Source organism: Myotis davidii, unplaced genomic scaffold (genome assembly GCF_000327345.1).
Source record: "Myotis davidii unplaced genomic scaffold, ASM32734v1 scaffold104, whole genome shotgun sequence".
Classification (NCBI taxonomy): domain Eukaryota; kingdom Metazoa; phylum Chordata; class Mammalia; order Chiroptera; family Vespertilionidae; genus Myotis; species Myotis davidii.
In genome coordinates this window covers 1656905-1671805 of record NW_006296625.1, presented here as the reverse complement: position 1 = coordinate 1671805, position 14901 = coordinate 1656905, and the positions used below count along the sequence as shown (strand labels likewise).

General features: G+C 38.5%; 2 long non-coding RNA genes across 2 annotated transcripts in view; both read left to right on the top strand.

The window, feature by feature from the left end:
- The window catches only part of LOC107184427, a 26873-nt gene extending 19552 nt beyond the window's left edge, over positions 1 to 7321 (top strand). Inside the window, exon 3 of the long non-coding RNA XR_001515256.1 lies at positions 5614 to 7321. This is a non-coding gene — a long non-coding RNA (uncharacterized LOC107184427). The remainder of the gene's footprint in view (positions 1 to 5613) is intronic.
- LOC107184426 lies at positions 806 to 1292 on the top strand. The gene is made up of 2 exons (XR_001515255.1): positions 806 to 1172; positions 1209 to 1292. It is a non-coding gene; the product is annotated as an uncharacterized LOC107184426 (long non-coding RNA).
- Positions 7322 to 14901: the final 7580 nt, after the last annotated feature.

The following is a 14901-nucleotide window of genomic DNA, read 5'->3' as shown; positions in this document are numbered from 1 at the left end:
AGCATTTAAATATATAAAATAAATATCAAAATATAAGTCTTTGTTTTACTATGGTTGCAAATATCAAAAAATTCCTGTATGTGACATGGCACCAGAGTTAAGTTAGGGTTTTTCAAAATGCTGACACGCCGAGCTCAAAAGGTTCGCCATCACTAGCCTACGGGGTCTGGGGAGGCTGGGGGCGGTCAGCACGACTGCCACATTGGAGATTAGGCAGTTTAGGGAGGTATAGTTGGGGATTGCTTTGATTTGAAATTTTGCTCAGTGCCACTTTAATCAGTTTAACAATAACCCACAACCGTCGGACCAACTCTGCCACTTTAAAAGTAACCTCACTGAAAATTAGGTTCTAAAATGTGACAGTTGAGTAAGATGTAAGAAAGCACTTTTAAACTAGCTGGGGTAGTTGCATGCGGTGATGGTTTATGGTTAAGTTGATGTTTGCTTGAGCAGTAGCCATCTAGTTTTTGACAGTTGGTAAATCAAAACACAGAAAAGGAATTCTACGAGTCTGAACATTTTAATTCTGTGTAATAGTATCCAGCTCAAAGTGGCAAAATCAGACAGCTTGGAGGTTAATTGTATCCTGTTAGGTAATGACTTTTAAATAGATAGCAATTTAAGTTTTGGGGGTTTTTTTTTTGCCTTTGTTGAAATTGCATATGTCCCTCTTTCCTCCCATCGATCTCCACCCAAGACTGAAGCCTTGCCCCCAGCTGGTTTGTCTTGGTGAACAGAGTGTTGGCCTACAGACAGGTTCCGGGTTTGATTCTGGTCAAGGGCACATGCCAGGTTACTGGCTTAATCCCCAGTAGGGGGTGGGCAGGAGGCAATTGAATGACTATCATTGATGTTTCTCTCTGAAATCAAAATACATTTCTTAGGTAGGCCTTGACAGTACTAGCTGAGACATTTGAGGGGTGTGAAAAGGCTAAAATTTCTCTAGTTCCATGAGGGAAGTAGCCCCTATAAGTTTTTTGTAATTTGCTTATTTGTACAGGTGAGGAAAAATTGGCCAACTTAGCGGTAGCTGATACACAAATTTGTCACAGCTGTAGGATTTACTAGACTAAGATTGTTCAGCCGCTCTGTCCCGTTCCCCCCCCCCCCACAATAGTGGTGTTTAACTTCAGAGAACACTATTAGAAAGGGTAGGAAGGAGGGTGACCAGAGTGAAGGAAAAGTTTAGTTGCTGGCTTCCTCCACAGAACCGGGTATCTGTAGGCTTGCCAAGACAACTGCCTGGTTTTGAGCACCACCTACTGGTCACTACAAACTAGTTTTACATTCATGAACGAAGATTTTTGCACCACCTACTGGTCACTACAAACTAGTTTTACATTCATGAACAAAGTTAAATTTTTGCTCTGAGGTTCTACACGGCATTTCCTTCTGTTGCCATCAATGTAAAGATCTCAAAGTCCTGTTGAAATTTGTTCCTGGGAATTGTGTTTTTAGGATATGGAAAAGGGCATTCAGGTGTTAGATAGATTGCCTTTAAGGCATATCTTTTTAACAGCTTAAGCCCAAAATAGTCAATGCAGTATAACCAGATTTTGATCATTTCAGAACAGTTTATTCCCGCACCTTCCCTAATTTACCTCCCAAGTCTCAGGTGCATCAAGAACTCTGGCTATCTGGATCAAGGACCCAGTCTGGTGGTGACAGTTTATTCTGATCTAACATTTAACCCAGTCTCTGCTCTTTTTAGTCTCTGATTTTGTCACGAAGAATGCATATGGTTCTTCTCAACGTTACCTTGGGGTTTTAGTGACAGCATTTATATCTTCCTGTGGTGATTCTAGAAGACTTAATTCAACTAGAGATTTTAATTTGTAAATATCCTTGGCTCTGATCAGATTATTTGCAGCTAACTAAAAGTTCCCCCATGGCACTAATAAACTAAAATCACCTTAGTTTTTTTAAGTATTTGGTGTTTATTTTTAAATGTTTTTAGCCCTCACCCAAGGATATTTTTCCATTGATTTCTAGAGAGAGTTGGGGGGCGGAGGGGACATTGGCTGCATCCTGCACATCCCCTACTGGGGGTTGAGCCACAACCCTGGCAAGTGCCCTTGACCGGAATTGAACCTGAGACCCTTCAATCTGCAGGCCTGTGCTCTATCCACTGAGCTAAACTTACTAGGGCCAGAAGCAGTTTTTTCAAGAACACAGGTGCTCATTTGGTTGAGTTTTGGTTCTGCCCAATAGACTATTGACTGTACAAATCAGTGAAGAAATACTGGTTTTCAGTAGGGGATGTAAAAATCCTGAAGAATATTACCAGGACTATCGTTTTAATTTTTATTAAAATTTATTTATCTTGGTATCATTTCCTGTTGAGAACTGAGCTAATGCCAGGAGAATTTTTTCATGGTTGTAGTATTCACAATTCCTCAAATGGCAACTTGAGATCAAGGGTGTCGATTTCATGTGTGTCAACGTGGCCTTACATGTTTTAGATCGATAGTCAAATGCTAGTTCACATGTCATGAAATGCTGTGGAAATAAATCCAGTCAGTTCAGAAAGTTGCATTCTGGAGTGAATTCTGGATTCTGATGATGTAGTGTGCTGTTTCAGGTGAGAGAAGGGGGGGAATAATACATTTCCTCCTTTTTTTCTTGCTTACCTCCCTAAAGTTTTCCTCTCTGATCTGGTTTTGCTTTTCATAACTGCTATTTTTCCCCTCTACTTACAAACCCATAGGTTCTTCCAAGTAGCATCGAAGTTACATAATGACCGGCCTCCATTTGCGTATTTCTGGAAACTCGGGACTAGTTAAAACCAGAATTGAAGCATAACTATTAACTAGAGGCCCGGTGCCCTCCCAAAGTCCAGGAGCCCTTGGGAGATGTCCGACTGACATCCCTGTGGGAGGGCACTGACCCAGCCCCCTATTACCCACCGCCGGTGGCCTCCGTCTGTGGGAGGTGATGGCTGGCCTGGTGCCACCCACTCGCCAGCCCCTCCACCCCACCGCCATTCAGTTGATTTGCATATGAGGCTTTTATTATATAGGAGGATACATTACTTGCTCATCCAGTGATTTAAAAGAGAAAATGTATTAACTTTGTTAGGAAACTGCCACATGGCTCTTGAAGGTTGACTCAATCCAATAGAAGTCTCTCAGAGGGGCCATATCATTTTGCTGTTTTCTAAAGAAAGGGTTATGCTGTAGTCCAGCAGTCACCAATAGAAATGAGTGAAGTAAATAGAAGGAATATTGTCTTTTATCTTTAACTGCTTTTACTAGGCTCCTGGATCTCTTAAGTGTTTAGAGCTCAGTTTGGTCTCTGTGGGACAGATATGACAACAAAAATAATGTTGAATTGATGTTACAATAATTATATCCTAAGCAAGAGATTTCATTTATATATATATATTGTTTTTTAATATATATATTGTTTTTTACAGAGAGGAAGAGAGGGATAGAAAGTTAGAAACATCAATCGCTGCCTCCTGCACACCCACTATTGGGGATGATCCAGCCTACAACCTGGGCATATGGCCTGACTGGGAATCTTAACCATGACCTCCTGGTCCATAGGTCACAATGCTCAACCACTGAGCCATGCTGGCTGGGCCTTCCCCACTTTTTTATTAATTATGTACCCTTTTAAAGTATATAGTTCTGCAAGTTTTGACATGTATACAGCTCATCGCAATAAAGTTTCCATCCACCCTTCCCCTGAAACTTTCCCTGTGTCTCTTTGTCGTCAACAGCAATCCTCTCTCCCAATCTTTGGTAACCACTGATCTATTTCCTGTTCTTATAATTTTGGTTTCGCACTAATATCATATACCTGTATTCATACAGTATATAGCCTTTTGAGTCTGGTTTCTTTGATTTACTATGATGCAGTTGAGATATCCATTTTGCATATGTCATTAATCAGTGTGTGTTTTTTTTAATAGATGTAAAACAGTTTACTCATTCCCAGCAACTAAGAGACATTTGGTTGTTTCTAGTTGTGGACAATTAGAATAAGTCCACTGTAAATGCTCACGTATAGGTTTGTGTTTCACTACAGGTTTTCATTTTACTTGTGTTAAATACCACTGGGATTGCTAGGTTAAATGGCAGGTGTAAGAAACTGTGAAACTTTTCTCAAGTGGCTGAGCCAATAATAGATTAATTTTTAAGTGACATTTTAAATTTTGCTATGATTAAATTTTTAGGGAAGAAAAATAATTTGACGAAAGGAGTGTGACACTGAGATTCTGTAGGACAGTGAAGAGCTGACAATGTTATAAAGGAAAAGAGAAGGAGATACTATGAGAGAGAAGAGAAAAGGAAAATAATTTGGATTGGCTAGAGAAGGTACTGGTCAGGAATAGCTGAAACCTGAAGGATATGTAGAGTTATTGAATTAGATAATATGAAAACATTACTTCTTAAACATCTCAATAAATGAGGCTTCACTTGGCCTCATAATTATATAGAATCAGAAAAAAATCTAAGAATCTAAAAGCCTTTTAACCTAACACCCTCAAATAAACTTTGGATATGTTCATTGAAATCTGCTTGCTTACCTCAACGATGTGTGTGTCATATTGGGGAGAAGAGACATCTCACTGAATCCTCATGACAACATAGGGGGCATGACAGGTATGAAGAGAGGCTCCTATGTTATTCCATTGCTGGAAGATTTTTTCCCTCCATATTTATTTAAATTTGCCTGCTGGTAACCTACAATCTTTACACCTAGTCTATTCTTTAGGATAAATGAACAACTTAATTCTATTTTCTACCAGAGCCACCAATTTACTTGAAGACACCAATCAGTACACCATGATCACTTTCAGATACTACAGCAGTTTTACCTTAGGTCACATGGTTTCTAGATTCTTCCCATTCTGTTCTTCCCAGTTTATAGCTTTTTAAAAAAATATAGAGAGGAAGGGAGAGGGAGAGGGAGATAGAAATATCAATGATGAGAGAGAATCATTAACTGGCTGCCTCCTGCACACCCCCTACTGGGAATTGAGCCTGCAACCCAGGCATGTGCCCTTGACTGGAATCAAACCCGGGACCCTTCAGTCTGTAGGCCAATGTCTGCCAAACTGACCAGGGCCTAGTTTATAGCCTTTAAAGTGTTTCCATCCACCAAAATTGAATATATTATAGTTTTGGATGCATAAAAGACTGGTCTCTTAATTGAGGGTATGCTTTCACTAGTGTGACTCAAGAGAAAAGTCACCTTGTTTGGACTCTAGTTTCCCAAATTGATCCATTTCAACCAGCTGATCAGGGTGTTGTATAAGTGGGGAAAAAGCTGTCTCTTTTATTTACCTAATGGGCATAATACTGTCTAATCTCTTAAAATGATTGTAGGAATGAAATGAGCTAGTACATACAGACTCTCTAGCCCAGTACCTGGCCTATTGAAAACGGCCAATAAAAGGTAATTTTTATTATTACAGTTGTTTGGAAGATCACAATTTAAACAACTCCATTGCACTTCTGTATTATAGTAAACAAACATTACCTGATTTTTTTAGTGCAAATTATGTTTTAGGAAGACATCCTTTAAACTATATTTGCGTGGTTAATTTTTGTCTTTTTTTTTTTTTTACAAACCTTTTATTTTGGAGTAACTTTAATTTTCTAGAAAAGTTGCAAAGATAGGATAAGAGTTTCCATATATCCCCTCACCTAGTTTGTCTCCCCTAATGTCACCATCTTGCATTTCCAAAGTACATTTGTATGTACTGTTCATGCACTGCTAAACAACATTGGTACATTACTGTTAATCTCCAGATGATTCAGATTTTGCCACTAATCCCAGTATTGATTCAATCTAAGACACCAATGTATGGTTAAAATGAAGAACTCCAATGTTGGAAGTTTACATATATCTCTGCTACATTTCATCATCTTGTTGCGATACTTTTGAATCTCAAGCCTGCCATCTAGAATGTTAAAATGTGGACTTTGTCATTTACACATCTGATACTTATGTTTCTTTAGTTTTATTTAAATTATTGATTACTACTAAACAAACTAGGTCCAAAAACAGAGACCTAGGTATTGCACTAGAGAATGTTCTTTGATTATGGTCCAGCCAATTGCAAATTCACCTAATAATCTTGCACCAAAATTATTATCTAAGTCATATCTAGATTATTATTATTATTACCAAGACTATAATCTAGGTCACTTTCCACCATTTTAATCAAGGTATTCATGAGGAAAATTTTATCAAATGTTTGGTAAAAGCAAGATGAAGCAGGTGATAGCTTTAAATTTACTTTCATAACTATATAGAATTTAAAAAACGTAAGAAAGTCTAAAAGTCTTTTAACCTAACCCCCTCAAGTCAACTTTGAATATATTCATTGAAATCTAAGGTCAAGGGGGGAGTAACATCTCTGTACTAGGAATTTAAATTTTCTATGTTAAGCAATCATGGTTTCCCTAAAAGAGTTCAGGTGGTTTGGGCTTTCTGTCAAACTTTACACTTAGACTACATCAAAGCAACAGCACATGCAGTCTGGATATTGTTTCTGACACAATCTCTTTTGAGACATTATCTAAAATGTGGGCTATTGCTTATATAAAGCAGAATAGATTTTAAAATAGACATAGTCAAAAGGTAGGTAGTTTTGTTTTTTCTAGTGAGAGTAACTGGCAACAAAAACTGACAGAAGGCAGGGTGATGTGATCCTGCAAGTGTGGTTTCCAGAGGTCAAAGGACAGATGGCCATTATAAGAAAAATCGTAAGATATTCCACTTGGTTAAAATTTGAGTAAAATCATGTGATTGAGAGAATATCTTAGTTGGTGTTGCAATAAACTAGGGTTGCCACATAAGCAATTTTATCAAATGATTGGCAAAAGCAAGATGGAGCATGGTGAAATAGTTCTCAGCCCCTGGTGACGGCATCTGCAACATTTTCTGAAGCCTGGGTTGTAGCCATTAAGTGTAAGGACTGCAGCTGTGTCATTGCAAAAAAGGAAGGGCCTGACACAGCCTTGACCTGCAGTCTCTCACTTTAGCTATTGTCATACCTTCTTGATTGGCCCTTTGGACTTCTGTTGAACCTCCTACAGGATTCTGCATAGAGCTGACAACTCAGTTAAATGTCTTATGAGAAATAAGGTGGTTTTATTACGTTATGGTTAGATATAGTAAACATTTTCTCATAGCCAAATCTTTATATGAAAGGGAATACATCTCTTGGAACTCAGTTTCTCAGATTATATAGAACTGCTCATGAGTGTTTTTCTTCAACGCTCTGATACCTGACTGGTGTTTATTAAACTGCCCCACCCTGAGGTTGTTTTTTGTGAAACTGGAAATACAGAAAATTCAGTAAGTTTTCTTTCCTTGTTTGAAATGTGTACACACACACACACACACACACACGAAGTCTGATTTTGTAGTAAATACGGTATAGTCTAAAAATGTTTCCTTTGAAATTGAGGCAGTGTGTTTTTTTCTGTATCTTAACGTGCTATTTTAAATTCGGATTGTCCATATTTTAAAAGGGTGTAGACCAACTCTAAAAGAGAATTCAAAGAATAACCAACATACACTGAGTGGCCAGATTATTATGACCACCCCATCAGTACTTCATTGACACTTAAAAAATACTGACTATTGAAAACTTCCTAAGCAAAGACTCTCAAGGTTTTATTATTATTTGCTTAACTAATTCACTTCATTGTACTGTGAGTGCTATAATGGCTCACTAAGCATGGCAATTCCATAAATACTTAGCATGAACTGAAGGTTAAATAAAGAGAAACAGACTTCTAGATCGTTTAGAAGGGATGGAGAAACTTTTATCTAGTGGAGGACCTCTGGTCCTTAGGAGAAAAACCCCCCACTAAACATTGCAGAAAGATATCCTGAAGACCGATGCTCAACAGCTACTTGCAATTATATTTTAATCATATTACTTAACAAGCTACAGCATAGGAAAATATAAACAAGACTTGGTTTTTAAAGCTTTAAAACATTCTTACTTTGAGGAATACATTGATGTGAAAGAATCCTACTGTATTGAAATTTTCCCATCAGGGAGTAGTGCTATTCAAATAGATTAGTCTTTTTTAAACATTTTTTACTAGGATCCACAGTAAGGAATATATATTTTCTATTATAATACAGTATAAACACACCCTATTTCATTGCCTCTAAGACATTTTCAATTGGAAGTCACAAATGCTGCCAATCATAATTGTGAGATACTAGAGCAGTGGTTCTCAACCTTGGCTGCACATTAGAATCACCTGGGAATCTTTTTAAAATCCTGATTTCTGGGCCTCATCCTCCGGAAATTCTGTTTCTTTGTTATGGGGTGAGGCCACAACATTAGTAACAAAGAAACAGAATTTGCGGAGGTTGGGGCCCAGAAATCAGGATTTTAAAAAGATTCCGAGGTGATTCTAATGTGCAGCCAAGGTTGAGAACCACTGTTCTAGAGCATGATTATAGAGCATACACCAATTTAGAGATGATAAAATACAGAAAAAAATATGTATTTTAAAATTGATGAAGTGTAATTTGTATATAAATCACTGAAACAAATTTCAGAGAATAGTACTTACACTTTAGCCTATACTTGTCCAGGCAGACATTCAAGTGGCTTAAAAACTTGCATTTGAAAATAATTGGGTCTTGTCCACAAATCGCAGCCCACCTCTCATTGGAATGTAGAGTGACATTTCATTCAACTTAAATTTCTATAATAGAATGCAAGTTCAGTTTTCTGCACATACAGATTATTTGTATTCTAGGTTCCTGAGCCAGCACAAACTGTAAAATTAATTGCAATTTAGTTTCTGCCAAAAGCAGCTGAGACAATGGATATTTATTGAGGCAAGCTAGTGGTTCTCTCAGTTGGCTGGGCATCAGAATAACCTATGGAGCTTGTTAAACACAGATGCCAAGACCTTTCCAGGCCAAATGAATTAGAATTGCTTGTCATAAGGCTTGGCCATCTATTTTAATAAGCTTTATGGGAATTCTGATGTCCAATCAGATTTAAGAATCATTGCTCAAGGGCTTGCCAGTCATACATTACTTTAGTTTTTGTTTTTACATAACAGCTTATTGATTATATGTCATATTAGAAAATTCACCCTTGTAAAGTGTACAATTCAATGGTATTTAGTATCTTCACAGAATTGTACAACCATCACCACAGTCTAATTTTAAAACATTTCATCACCTTAAAAAGAGGTGTCCTTTTTAATGGCTAAGAAGCCACCCAGAAGACTCCTTTTATAATTCATCCAGTCAGTTTCACACCAGCCTCAGGCCTAGACTAAATGCTAAATGCGAGGGGGATTGCAATGACCAAAATTGGTTTAAACTTTGAAGATTTACCTCCTGCATTTCAGAAGGGAGTAAACAAAACCATGGTTCTTTTGGCAAGGCAGAGGGCAGTGGACAGACATGGTTATTGGGAACTCAACTGGCAGTGTTTATCATAGGCAAGTTACTTAATGTCTCCAAATCTTGTTTCCCTTTTCTCTGGAACAAGGAACAGCTCTGTTATGGGATTAAATGCAATAATGCAAGTAAAGCATTTAACTTCATATCTGGCACACAGCAAACATTAGGTAGTAGCTACTTTTATATAAAATCACTAATGAAAGCATTGTTTTCCATAGGAGATTGTGTGATAAATGGTTTTTAAATGTGTTTTTATTGATTTTTTAAAATATATTTTTATTGATTTCAGAGAAGGGAGAGATGAAAACATCAATGATGAGAGAGAATCACTGATTGGCTGCCTCCTGCATGTCCCCTACGGGAGATTGAGCCTGCAACCCCTGCATGTGCCCTTGACCAGAATACAACCTGGGACACTTCAGTCTGCAGGGCGACGGTATTCACTGAGCCAAACAGGCTAGGGCTTACTGATTTTTTGAGAGAGAGAGAGAGAGAGAGAGAGAGAGAGAGAGAGAGAGAAACAGAGAAACAGAGAAACTTCTATTGGTTGCCTTCTATACATGCCCCAACCAGAAATTGAGCCTGCAACCTTTTGGTGTATTATGGGGCTGACACTCCAACCAGTATGTGTCCTGACCAGGAATTGAACTTTTACCTCCTGGTTCATGGGTTGATGCCCAACCACTGAGCCACACTGGCCAGACTTAGATTTTAGTAATAGGAAAAAATATTTCCTGGTCCCCTTGTATCAGTGCCAGGAAGCTTTGAGCTAGAATTTAACGTTTAAGTGTAATCTGCCTTTTCCTCAGCTGATCTTTAATTCTGAACTGTTTTGCTTTCTTTAAAATGTCTCACCATTTTTAGAAAAGCAGGGGATAAATTATCAATCAATAAGCCAAATAGGTTTTGGAATCTTGAGATATGTTTAAATTAATTCATTTTTACAAAAAATTATAAATTACAACATAAAATTTATCATCTGAACCATTTTTTTTCTTGAACCATTTTTTAAAAATTATGTTGTCGTTCTCTTTTCTTTTCGTTAATCCTCACTCAAGGGTATTTTTCCCATTACTTTTCAGAGAGAGTGGAGGGGAGGGAGGGAGGGAGAAAGAGACAGAGAGAGAGAGAGAAACATGGATATAGGAGAGACACATTGATTGGTTACTTCCTGCACCTACCCCGACCAGGGTCAAGGATTTAACCTGCAACCCAACTATGTGCCCTTGACCCCCTTGACTGGGAATTGAACCCTCAACCCTTCAGTGCATGGGCTAATGTTCTAACCAGTAAGCTATGCTGGCCAGGGCACCATTTTTTTTTTAAAATATATTTTATTGATTTTTTACAGAGAGGAAGGGAGAGAGATAGAGAGTTAGAAACATCGACGAGAGAGGAACATCGATCAGCTGCCTCCTGCACATCTCCCACTGGGGATGTGCTCGCAACCCAGGTACATGCCCCTGACCAGAATCGAACCCGGGACCTTCCAGTCCGCAAGCCGACGCTCTATCCACTGAGCCAAACCGGCTTCGGCCAGGGCACCATTTTTAAGAATAGAATGGCATGAAGCATACTCACATTGTGTAGCTATCACCACCATCTTCCTCCAAAAACACTTTTCACCTTGCAAAACTGAAACTCTGCACCATTAAACAGTAAACTCCCCATACCTGCAACTCCTGGCAACCACTCTTCTACACTAGGTACCTCACATAAATGAAATCATATGTTTGTCCTTTTGTAACTGGCTTATTTCACTTAGTGAAATGTCCCCAAGTTCACCCATGTCCTAGTGCAGTGATGGCGAACCTTTTGAGCTCGGCGTGTCAGCATTTTGAAAAACCCTAACTTAACTCTGGTGCCGTGTCACATATAGAAATTTTTTGATATTTGCAACCATAGTAAAACAAAGACTTATATTTTTGATATTTATTTTATATATTTAAATGCCATTTAACAAAGAAAAATCAACCAAAAAAATGAGTTTGCGTGTCACCTCTGACACACGTGTCATAGGTTTGACATCACTGTCCTAGTGTGTCAGAATTTCCTTCCTTTTAAAGCCTGAAAATAGTCAATGTTATTTATATACTAGTGACCCAGTGCACAAAATTCTACACTAGGTACCTCACATAAATGGGAATTAGAGGTACCTGCACATTAAAAGGGAATTAGAGGAAATATATATATATTTTTAAATATATTTTATTGACTTTTTAAAGAGAGGAAGTGAGAGGGATAGAGGGTCAGAAAGATGAAAATCTTCCTCCTGTCAGAGTCTGGTGTGCCACTCACTGGAACCAGAGTCAAGTCTCTGTCCACCCATGTGTGCCTCAAAATCACCTGAGACCCAGACCCAACCAGCCCCACCCCCGTCACACCCACACCCCAGTATATGAAAATCTTCCTCCTGTCAGAGTCTGGTGTGCCACTCACTGGAACCAGAGTCAAGTCTCTGTCCACCCATGTGTGCCTCAAAATCACCTGAGACCCAGACCCAACCAGCCCCACCCCCATCACACCCCGCCGCCGGTGGGGGTGTGTGGCCTCAGATCGCTTGGCCTGGCGCCAGGGCAGGGGGCATGGCCTGAGGTCCCCTGTCCCAGGCCAGGGTGTGTGGCTTGAGGTCCCCTGGCCGGGGCCAGAGGGCGTAGCCTGAGGCCACCCATCAAGCCCGGCCAGACAGGTCCCTGCTGATTGCTCGTTAAGGGAACTCCTCCACTATGGGTGCAGCCATCTTGACTGTTACAATTTGACAGTCAATTTGCATATTCCTGCTATTGGATAACATTTTGTTAATCAATGTGTCTGTTAATGGGCACTTAGGTTGCTTTTACAGTTTTTGTGGGCACTGTCATACTGCTTTCCATAGCTGCTGTACTGTTTTACATTTCCAACAATAGTACACAAGGGTTCCACTTTTTCCACAACCTTGCCAACACTTGCTATTTACTGTTTGATACTAGCCATCCTCATAGTTGTGAGATGGCATCTCCTTGTGGTTTTGATTTGCATTTTCCTAATGACCAGTAACAGTTGAGCATCTTTTCCTGTGCTTTTTTTGCCAATTGTATATCTTTGGAGAAATGGACATTCCAGTCCTTTGCTTGTTTTTTAATGTTTTAGTTGTAGGAGTCTTTCATATATTCTAAATATTAACCACTTTTAGACAGATGATTTGCAAATATTTTCATCCATCCCATAAATTGCCTTTTTACTCTGTTCTGTATTTCATCTGGCTTTTAAATTAGGAAATACTAATAACCTACTTAAATAAAAAATAAAGTATCATAAAAATTAGCTTCAGTATCATATTAGGGACAGTGAAAAGCCGGGACAATGCATGTAGGGAGGAAATGAAGCTGTAGAAAATGTAAAGACAGAAGAATTATGGAGAAAGGTATGTAGTTCTTAATATTTGTGTCATAAATATTTTTATTCCGTTAATTCAGTTAAGTTTTAATTTTGCCATCTTTTACCTTTAGCAATAGTCATTCATTCATCCATTCATCCAAAAAGTATGTTCCTGCCCTAGCTGATTTGGCTCAGTGAATAGAGCATCAGCCTGCGGACTGAAAGGTGCTGGGTTCGATTCCAGTCAAGGGTACACCTGGGTTGCAAGCTTGATCCCCAGTAGGAGACGTGCAGTTCTCTCATCATTGATGTTTCTCTCTCTCCTTCTCCCTTTGAAATCAATTATATATATAATTTTAAGCATGTCCCCAGTGTCTACAACTACGGCACAACTATGGCATTGCCTGCACTCAAGAGGCTTTTAACTTGTTAAGAGATTAAGGTAAGACAGATATTAAAAACTAAGGTGGAATGAAGTAAGTGCAATACTAGAAATGCTGTGAAGAGGGTGCCTAAAAGGAACAATTTATCTTCTCTGTGTGCCTTCCAGCATTAGCGGATCTGCCCACTCTGAATGAGTCTCTAGTCACTTAGGGGGCTTTCCTGGTATTTCTGACCACTTCCCTTGGACAGGGCATTTTCTCGTAGTTGATATTTTTTTGAAGTGGAAAAGCCATGGCTATTCCAATCTAGGTTGAAACTCAAAAATGAAAAAAATATTAAAACAGTAATAAAATCCAAACTCTTGGCTATAAGGTAACTTTATAATTCAAATCTATGATGGTTTAATTTAGCTTAGGTCTCTATCTTCATCCTCCCTCCCGCCCCCAAATTTTATAAATGTTTAGTGTCTCCTAGCTGTTTCCTCTTTTGATGTTGGTTTCTGTTGAACTTTAGTACCTATAACTATTAGGCAATGTGGTCTGCGGTGGGTAGAGGAAATCACAACTGTGACCAACTTCTGCTGGAGGCTGACTATTGTCATTACTGGGAGATTTCTATTAAATAACTGGACTGAGTAAGGTTACATTCTTAGCTCATCTTTTCCTAGGGCATCCTAGTCTATAGCACTTCTGGCTAGCAGTACCAGAAGGAAGGCTGTTTTAAAATATTATTTTAGGTCAAGTAATTTTGTACAAGTTAACATATATTTTAAATTGTAGATTTAAAGAAGTTTTACATGCTAAACTAAATGGAAGAATGTATAACAAATGTTTTTCATAGAACATTTTTCAGTGAGTTACTATTGTAACAAAATTGCATTACAAAACTTAAATTTCTTTATATGAATAATGTCACTAGCCCCAAATTAAAGCTCTCAAAGAAACTCTCAAAGCATTTAACCCTTTGCGGTCCAATTTTATTTTTGGAACTCAAACAGTCTGGTCCAAATTAATTGACGGGATTGAATGTTGAACTTTTTAATGTTCTTATTTTAAAGTTTAAACCAAAAATTCACTGGTTATATTACTAAGTATGTTCAATCAAAGAGTTTATTCTTTAAAACATTTCATAGTGTGGTATTTTTTGAAACTGGTCTGTCGAGTCAGCCTCGACGTTGGACCGAAAAGGGTTAAGAACTTTCTATTTCCTCAAAAATTTTTGTTGTAGTCCATTCAATGAGCACTCCATTCACTGCTTTTACTCTTCTATTTAATCAGAACAAAGTTTAAAAACAGTGGTTTCCTTTCTAGTGATAAACAATTACCACAGATAGCTTATCTGAAAAAATATGTAGTATTGTAGTAAACATTGCCTCTGCAGTAAGAATTCTGCCCAGAATAGCCATGATAAAGTTATCCTTTTTATGAAATTGCTAAATCAAATACCAAGAATAATCAGTCATGCCCTAGCCCAGCGGTTGCCAACCGGTGGTCTGTGGACCACTGATGGTCTGTGAGGTCCAAAAGGTTGGCGACCCTTGTCCTAGCTGGGTTGCTCAGTGGATAGAGCGTTGACCTGCAGATTGAAGGGTCCCAGGTTTGATTTTCGTCAAGGGCGCATGCCCGGGTTGTGAGCTCGATTCCCAGTAGGGAGCATGCAAGAGGCAGCCAATCAATGATGCTCTCTCATCATTGATGTTTCTATCTCTCTCTCTGAAATCAATAAAAGATATGTTAAAAAAATAAAAGAGCT